This window comes from Chrysemys picta, chromosome 1 (genome assembly GCF_011386835.1).
Source record: "Chrysemys picta bellii isolate R12L10 chromosome 1, ASM1138683v2, whole genome shotgun sequence".
NCBI classification, from domain to species: Eukaryota; Metazoa; Chordata; order Testudines; family Emydidae; genus Chrysemys; species Chrysemys picta.
In genome coordinates this window covers 145,240,503-145,249,274 of record NC_088791.1, presented here as the reverse complement: position 1 = coordinate 145,249,274, position 8,772 = coordinate 145,240,503, and positions in this window count along the sequence as shown.

Below are 8,772 nucleotides of genomic sequence, written 5' to 3'. Positions count from 1 at the left end.
TGCCAGCTGAGGTCTCAGCCTGCTGCAGCCTGAGGTTCCTTCACCCCGGACGGCAGCGGGTGCTGAGTGGGACTGGCGGCGGGACCCCGGCATGCAGGAGCTGGTGACGGAAACCCCAGAGCGGCGGTCGGCTGAGCCGCTCAGCCCGCCGCCGCCGTGTGCCATCAAAAATTGGCTCTCGTGCCACCTTTGGCATGCATGCTGTAGGTTGCCGACCCCTGTTTTAAAAATTCACTTGCTGATTGCAGGAAAAACAGAAGAATTACCTCCACACTTTCCTGTGTTTTGTTCTATAGGCTGGCCTGGTTTCAATGGCTTCTACCCTTAAGGGAAAGGGTGAATTATCCCATTGTTTATTTATGAAATTCATGAGGTGGTGTACCTCAGTTTCCCTTCTTGTACAGCAGACCAGGTTTATAAAGGCCAAGGTTTAAGTTTATTCACAGGTAATAGCTGAGAGGCAGCATTACCATGGGACCTTAGAACATTAAATTTGTTTGTAATTATCATTTTTAGCATGCTTAAAATCCCCCCCCCCAAATCATACATGTTACACATTTTTACGGGGTTACTTACTAGCATTAAATTTATACTTATTAAAGGACAGTTTGATTACTCAGAGCCACCCTAAGGCTCAGTGTTTCTGACATTGCTTCTTTTGTACATTCCACCCCTGCCTTTGCTGCAGAGGTAGGCTGTCTTTTAACTTTTTGTTCTTTTCCTGCAGTTCTTAGCTGCTATTTGTTACCAAAAAAAAAAAAAAAAAAAAAAAAAAAGATCCAGACTCTCTCTTCATTCTCCTGGTTGTGGCAGCCCCAGCCATGGCCAGATTCCCTGATCCTTATTTAAAAAGATATTAAACTTGATCAAAACATGGAAATACCCAAAGGGTTAAATTCTAAATACTAAAGCCAAATCACACTAGCTGCCATGTCTGGAAAAAAGGGTCTGTCAGTGTTGCAACTTTGAATGAGAGATTCAAATGGAGTTTTAGTGGCACTGTTTTTTTTATGTACAAAACAAAACAAAGCCAATTTTTCTTAAACCTCCCAACAGGATTTTACAAACCATGAGTGTTGGTTTAGGTCCTTAAAACCTTACATAATTACCCAACATATTTACACACACAAAGTTCTCTTTCACCTAATATCCCTTGCACTGCTTTAATTATTTTACACAACTGTACCCAGATTACATTCCCATCTTGTACAATCGGAGGCAGTCAAGTTTTAATGGAAACCCCTTATATTACTTAGTGATTTTGATTAAATAGTCCAATAGTCAAATAATTTAGATTAGATTGTTTCTCTAAATGCATTATTTACAGACCATTTATGTGGAAAAAGGGTCAATTTCCCCACAGAATAGCTGTAAAGACTCCTGGGGACAAAACATAGTGGTGGTAGTAGCCACCTGACCCCTTGTATAATTTGTTTAAGTACCAGGATTCCACCCAACATGACTGTACCCAGTTGCACAAATAATTACATTTACATAACTGGGTTTTATTATCAAACCAAGAATTTCCTACTTATAACACCAAAACTGTTACTCTTTAACATTTCCACAACTCCCAACTGTTTACTTCCCTCTAAACTCTGTAGTACTAATTTGAGCAAAAACTACTTTTAACTCTTCACTCACTTTCTTTAAATCACTTACTTCAGCATTCAATTCTTTAAGGTGGTGCATTTTGCCTGTAATGACTTAGCCACCAAGTACAATCCTTGCAACACAGCTGCTTTAGTCTGTGCTTCCAGTTCCTTTACCTTGGGTTTGTTCAAAAAGGCAGTAAAACATTTGTCTCCAGGGTCGCCAAAAATTTCAATGGAATATAGCAGACCTCTGTCATGCTTTATCCAAAAAAAACCCCATTTCACATAAGTATCTGAAGTACCCTCCATTAAAATGTTAGAAAAACAAAAATGTGAAAGGAGAGTAGGGTGGAAAGCAAGCAGTTAACCCTGTGAAGTTATTTTAAAGTACAGACTAACAGCAGCAAATTAAGCAAACTAAGGAGGAGGAGGAGGAGGAGAAAAAAAGGATATTGTTAGCTCTGAGCAAAGAGTAGGGCTCCCTAGGTTAAAAAAGTTGGGAACCCTTACCCCTAGGGTTTTTTATCCTGGCTCGGAGAAGAATGGGGGTTGTTTCCTGCTCTTGAAAACCCTGAATTTGTTCCCCAGTGTCTGTTGCTTTTGTTTGCATGTCAGGTGGATTACAGGATTGCCCTTGCCTGCTGTAGTTAACTGTTTCTGGGCAACTCCATGTGTTAACCTGCTCGCTCTCAGTTTTTCACTTTTAACCTTTTTTTTCTTCATTTAGCAGGCCCAAATATACCTGTAGTGCACACACCTGGTCCCACCTGGTCTTACCCCGTACAATTTATGGTTATGTTCCGTTTTGGAGGGCCGTGAGTCTGTGGTCTTGGTACCACTTCTTTTGTATCCCATGGGAGGGGTAAAGAGTGAGGTTGTGTACTGGTCAAGGCCAGGCTTTTCCTTGGCTTCTATATTTCTTCTACCTCACCCCCACCCCCACCCCCACCCCTCTTGTCCCTCCTAACTGCCTGCTTGACTTTGGCGTGAGAGAGGAGCCAGGCAGCCTTCCAGCGTATGCTCATATATTACACTCTCACCATACCCTGTAACACTTTTAACTCTATTCCTTATCTCTTTTCTCATTATACTAACAAACCCATCCAGCTGGGCAGAAGCAACACACGGTGTCTTTGTTCTTTATTCACACATATTAGTAAGGATATAAGAGTATCAAAAATCAAACCCAAAATACTATCTCAGGTTAACAAACAGGCCTATATACTAACACCTATTAACTTTGTGGTGCTTGCTGTACATTTATGATTATTACACTGTGTTTGTCACTGAGCCTATGGGTTGTGAGTGTACAAGACCACTAGTTTCATTGCCTGCAGGCATTATATGCCATGCGTTGTGAACTAATAAAGATGAATAGTTTCCAAAATAAAGAGTTTTATTCAATAATGAAAACAAAAAATTTGAAGAACATAATAGTAAATACTTTTTAACTTCAAAAAATTTGGGAATCATTAATAAATAAAAAAGGGAAAGGAACATGGATGTCCATTGTACCTACACATACATCAACCATCAGTGTAGGTGAAGTTGTGGTTGTCCATGCTATCCCCTGGTGTGGAGAGGCAGGGATAGGTGTGCATGCCCTGAGACCATGAGGAATGCTGGGGCTGGGGGGTAGGGAGGTGTTATGCTGCAGTTCTCCACTGACTGCAATGGCAGTCGAGCCGGGATTCTTGAACCTGGAGGTCCATAAGAGGCTGCAGCTTATGCTCAAATAAATTTGTTAGTCTCTAAGGCCTGGTCTACACTACGGGTTTAGGTCGACTTTAGCAGCGTTAAACCGAATTAAGCCTGGACACGTCCACACAACGAAGCCCTTTCTTTCGACTTAAAGGGTCCTTTAAACCGGTTTCTTTACACCACCTCCGACGAGGGGATTAGCGATAAAACCGGCCTTTGCGGATCGGAAGTGGGGTAGTGTGGACGGAATTCGACGTTATTGGCCTCCGGGAGCTATCCCACAGTGCTTCATTGTGACCGCTCTGGACAGCACTCTCAACTCAGATGCACTGACCAGGTAGACAGGAAAAGACCCGCGAATGTTTGAATTTCATTTCCTGTTTGCTCAGCGTGGAGAGCACAGGTGACCACGCAGAGCTCATCAGCACAGGTAACCGTGATGGAGTCCCAGGATCGCAAAAGAGCTCCAGCATGGACCGAACGGGAGGTACGAGATCTGCTCGCCATATGGGGAGATGAAGCAGTGCTAGCTGAACTCCATAGCAGTAAAAGAAATGGAAAAGTATTAGAAAAGATCTCCAAGGCCATGAAGGACCGAGGTCATAACAGGGACACACAGCAGTGCCGCGTGAAAATTAAGGAGCTACGGCAAGCTTACCACAAAGCCAGAGAAGAAACGGAAGGTCCAGGGCAGAGCCGCAAACTTGCCGCTACTACGCGGAGCTGCATGCGATCCTAGGGGGTGCAGCCACCACTACCCCAACCGTGTGCTATGACTCTCTCACTGGAGAAACACACAGGGAAGACGGTTCGGGGAACGAGGAAGATGAGGATGGAGGTACTGTAGGTAGCTCACAGCAGCAAGGAAGCGGAAACCGGTTTCCCAACAGCCAGGATATGTTTGTGACCCTGGACCTGGAACCAGTAACCCCCGAACTCACCCAAGACCCTCAGGGCACACAGGAGACCTCTGGTGAGTGTAACTTTGTAAATATTTGTAAACATTACAAACAAAAAAAGCAAGCGTGTTTAATGATTAATTTGCCCTGGCAATCGCGGCCAGTACATCTACTGGAAAAGTCTGTTAACGTGTATGGGGATGGAGCGGAAATCCTCCAGGGACATCTCCAGAAAGCTCTCCTGGTTGAAATGGGGTGATTTTATTAAGGGGACATTCAGAGGCGCCCGTTCCTGCTCTTCTGAACAGAAATGTTCCCTGCTGTTAACCACGCGGTGGAGGGGAGGGGTGAAGTGATCATCCCAGAGAATCGTGTGTGTGTGTGTGTGGAGGGGTGGTTTACTTGTGTTTGTGCCGCATGTTAACCGGGAAACCACAGCCCCTCCTTTTACATTGAAAACCCATTTTAAATGGACAACCCAATTCATCCTTGATATGGGAAATGCGCTGCTGTTTGCAACCTTTCCCGCATGTTAAGAAGGTTAAAAAAGCCAAAACACTGTGGCCTACCATGGCTGCCTGCAAGCCGAAATATGCGACCTTGTAATGAAAGAGTGTACCCATTGTTCTCTAAAATGTGTCTTTTTTAACCACCTCTCCCTTCTCCTCCACCAGCTGCAAATGTTTCTCCTTCGCAGAGGCTCGTGAACATTAGAAAGAGAAAACGTAGGACGAGGGACGATATGTTCACGGAGCTGCAGATGTCCTCCCACGCTGATAGAGCACAGCAGAATGCGTGGAGGCAGTCAATGTCGGAGATGAGAAAAGCCCAATATGAACGAGAGGAGAGGTGGTGGGCTGAATCGCGGGATGAACAGAGCAAGTGGCGGGCTGAAGACGATAGGAGGCATCAGCTTGCAGATAGACGGCAAGAGTCAATGCTCCGTCTGCTGGAGCATCAAATTGATATGCTCGAGCGTATGGTTGAGCTGCAGGAAAGGCAGCAGGAGCAGAGACCGCCGTTACAGCCCCTGTGTAACCAACAGCCCTCCTCCCCAAGTTCCATAGCCTCCTCACCAAGACGCCCAAGAACACGGTGGGGGGGCCTCCGTCCACCCAGTCACTCCACCCCAGATGATCGCCCAAGCATCAGAAGGCTGGCCTTCAATAAGAGTTAAAGTTTTAAAATGCAGTGTGTCCTTTTCCATCCCTCCTCCCCCACCCATCCCAGGCTACCTTGGCAATTATCCCCCTACTTCTGTGAGGAACTAATAAAGAATGCATGAACGTGAAAAAACAATGACTTTATTGCCTCTGCAAGCGGTGCTCGAATTGGGGAGGGGAGGGTGGTGTGGGGTGGTTGGTTTACAGGGAAGTAGAGTGAACCAGGTCGGGGGGGGGGGTTGGAGGGTTCATCAAGGAGAAACAAACAGAAGTTTCACACAGTAGCCTGGCCAGTCACAAAACTCGTTTTCAAAGCTTCTCTGATGCGCACCGCGCCCTGCTGTGCTCCTCTAACCGCCCTGGTGTCTGGCTGCGCGTAATCAGCGGCCAGGCGAGTTGCCTCAACCTCCCACCCCGCCATAAAGGTTTCCCCCTTACTCTCACAGATATTGTGGAGCGCACAGCAAGCAGCAATAACAATGGGGATATTCTTTTCGCTGAGGTCTGAGCGAGTCAGTAAGCTGCGCCAGCACACTTTTAAACGTCCAAATACACATTCCACCACCATTCGGCACTTGCTCAGCCTGTAGTTGAACAGGTCCTGACTCCTGTCCAGGCTGCCTGTGTACGGCTTCATGAGCCATGGCATTAAGGGGTAGGCTGGGTCCCCAAGGATCACGATAGGCATTTCAACATCCCCAACGGTTATTTTCTGGTCCGGGAAGAAAGTCCCTTCCTCCAGCTTTCGAAACAGAGCAGAGTTCCTGAAGACGCGAGCATCATGTACCTTTCCCGGCCATCCCACGTTGATGTTGGTGAAACGTCCCTTGTGATCCACCAGGGCTTGCAGCAGCATTGAAAAGTACCCCTTGCAGTTTACGTAGTCGGTGGCTTGGTGCTCCGGTGACAAGATAGGGATATGGGTTCCGTCTATGGCCCCGCCACAGTTTGAGAATCCCGTTTCAGCAAAACCATCCACTATTGACTGCACGTTGCCCAGAGTCACTACCCTTGCTATCACCAGGTCTTTCATTGCCCTGGCAAATTGGATCACAGCAGCCCCCACAGTAGATTTGCCCACTCCAAATTGATTCCCGACTGACCGGTAGCTGTCTGGCGTTGCAAGCTTCCACAGGGCTATCGCCACTCGCTTCTCAACTGTGAGGGCTGCTCTCATCTTGGTATCCTGGCGTTTCAGGGCAGGGGAAAGCAAGTCACAAAGTTCCATGAAAGTGCCCTTACGCATGCGAAAGTTTCGCAGCCACTGGGAATCGTCCCATACCTGCAGCACGATGCGGTCCCACCAGTCTGTGCTTGTTTCCCGGGCCCAGAATCGGCGTTCCTCGGCATGAACCTGCCCCAGTGACACCATGATTTCCACATTGCTGGGGCCTGTGCCTTGTGAGAAGTCTATGTCCATGTCAATTTCCTCATCACTCTCGTCGCCGCGCTGCAATCGCCTCCTCGCCTGGTCCGGGTTTCGCCTTGGCATGTCCTGGCTCTGCATATACTCCAGGACAATGCGCGTGGTGTTCATAGTGCTCATAATTGCCGCGGTGATCTGAGCGGGCTCCATGATCCCAGTGCTAGCTATGGCGCCTGGTCAGAAAAAAGGCGCGAAAGTAGTATCTGACGGACCAGGAGAAGGAGGGAGGGCGGGAGGGAGGGAGGGCCGAGTGACGACATGGCGTACAGGTACAGGAACAGGGAGAAACACAAACAACTGTCACACAGAATGGTCCCCCCAAAGATTAAACTGAAAACCCTGGGCTTAACAGGCCGTTGATTTCACGGAGGAAGGGGAAGCAAATGAATACAGAACAAATCTATTTTTTACATCTTAAGCTGGCAGCCGACGGTGCAGCATGAGTGATAGCCTCTCCAGTATGATGATGACGGATACCAGTCATAATATACCATCGTCTGCCAAAAGGCAAGGGGCTGCTGCTGTTTAGCAATGCAGCCCCACTTCTGCCAGCCCCACGTCCGCCAGCACCCAGCATCGCCCTCGGCCTCTTCTGGGTGCTTAGCAGACAATACTGGGCAATTGGCAGAAAATAGTATATTACGATTGGTAGCCATCATCATCGAAACATGTCTGCCCAGGTGGCCATGATTGACAGCCACTCCAGTATGACGATGATGGGTACCAATCATAATATACCATCGCCTACCAAAGGGCAAGGGGCTGGTGCAATGCAGCCCTACGGCTGCCAGCCCCATGGCTATCACTCATGCTACACCGTCTACCGCCAAAAGGCAGTTAGCAGCTGCTGCTGTGTAGCAATGCAGTCCCACGTCTGCCGGCACCCAGAGGACATATGGTGACGGTGAGCTCAGCTGAGCTGAGCGCGCTCCATGTTGTCTGCACAGGTAACCCAGGTAAAAAGGCGCGAATCTATTGTCTGCCGTTGCTGTGACGGGGGTGGGGGGTGCCACAAGTACTCCTGTTCTTTTTGCGGATACAGACTAACACGGCTGCTACTCTGAAATCTGACACATTCCTAAGAAGCGCTAGGCACAGAACACTCCTGCAAACACATTCCAGAAGGGCAGTACCAGAACACCAAGAATGGTACAAGCACGCTCCCCGAAGATAACAGGGACATGCTGACCCCGCTTACCGATAAGGTCAGGATGATGGATAGAGATGTTTTAATCGAATCAACATGTACAAGGTGATGGGTGGTAGCTAACCACCTCAGAGGGGCAATACATAATTTGTTTGTATCGAGGTATAAAGTGGTATCTCAGAGGGGGTGTCATTGTCTAGCTGACGGGACAGTGGAAAGTCCCGCCACTGACTGAGTTGGTCCATTGTCACGGACATACATGTGTTAGTGTACTTGTAACCATTAAGCCAAGCCATTCTCACTGTGCTTTGTCGGCAATAAACCTGACCAAGTTCCTTCACTGAAAACCAAGTCTGTGGATTTATTAGGAAGTTCAGTCGGATCCTGCGGTACAGGCTGACTGGCCAGAGCCAATGCAGCGAGCAAGAGAGAACACACATGCAGCCAACATCTTACCACAACCACTAAAATTAGAGGCTTTTCTTGTAACCACACAGTGGTTGCTCTGACTCCTCAGAGAAAATTGCCTTTACCAATTCCAGTTAGACAAATTGCATCCTGAAGGCATTTGGTCTCTACTCCACATAGAACGCCTGACCCTGAACAGAATTGGCAGCATTTAGTATCTTGAAGAACTGGCCCCTAGTCTTTTATGGGCCAAGCAATTACTCATGTGTCTTTACATACAGAGCTAGAGTGTCTATAACGGAGACATAAATCCAGCCATAAACCAATGTTTTCAATATACAGTAAAAGCTGTTTTATCAGGCATGCTGGGGGAATGGGGGAGTGCCAGTAAGTGAAAAATGCTGGTTAACTTAGAGGGAGGGAGTTTGGGTGC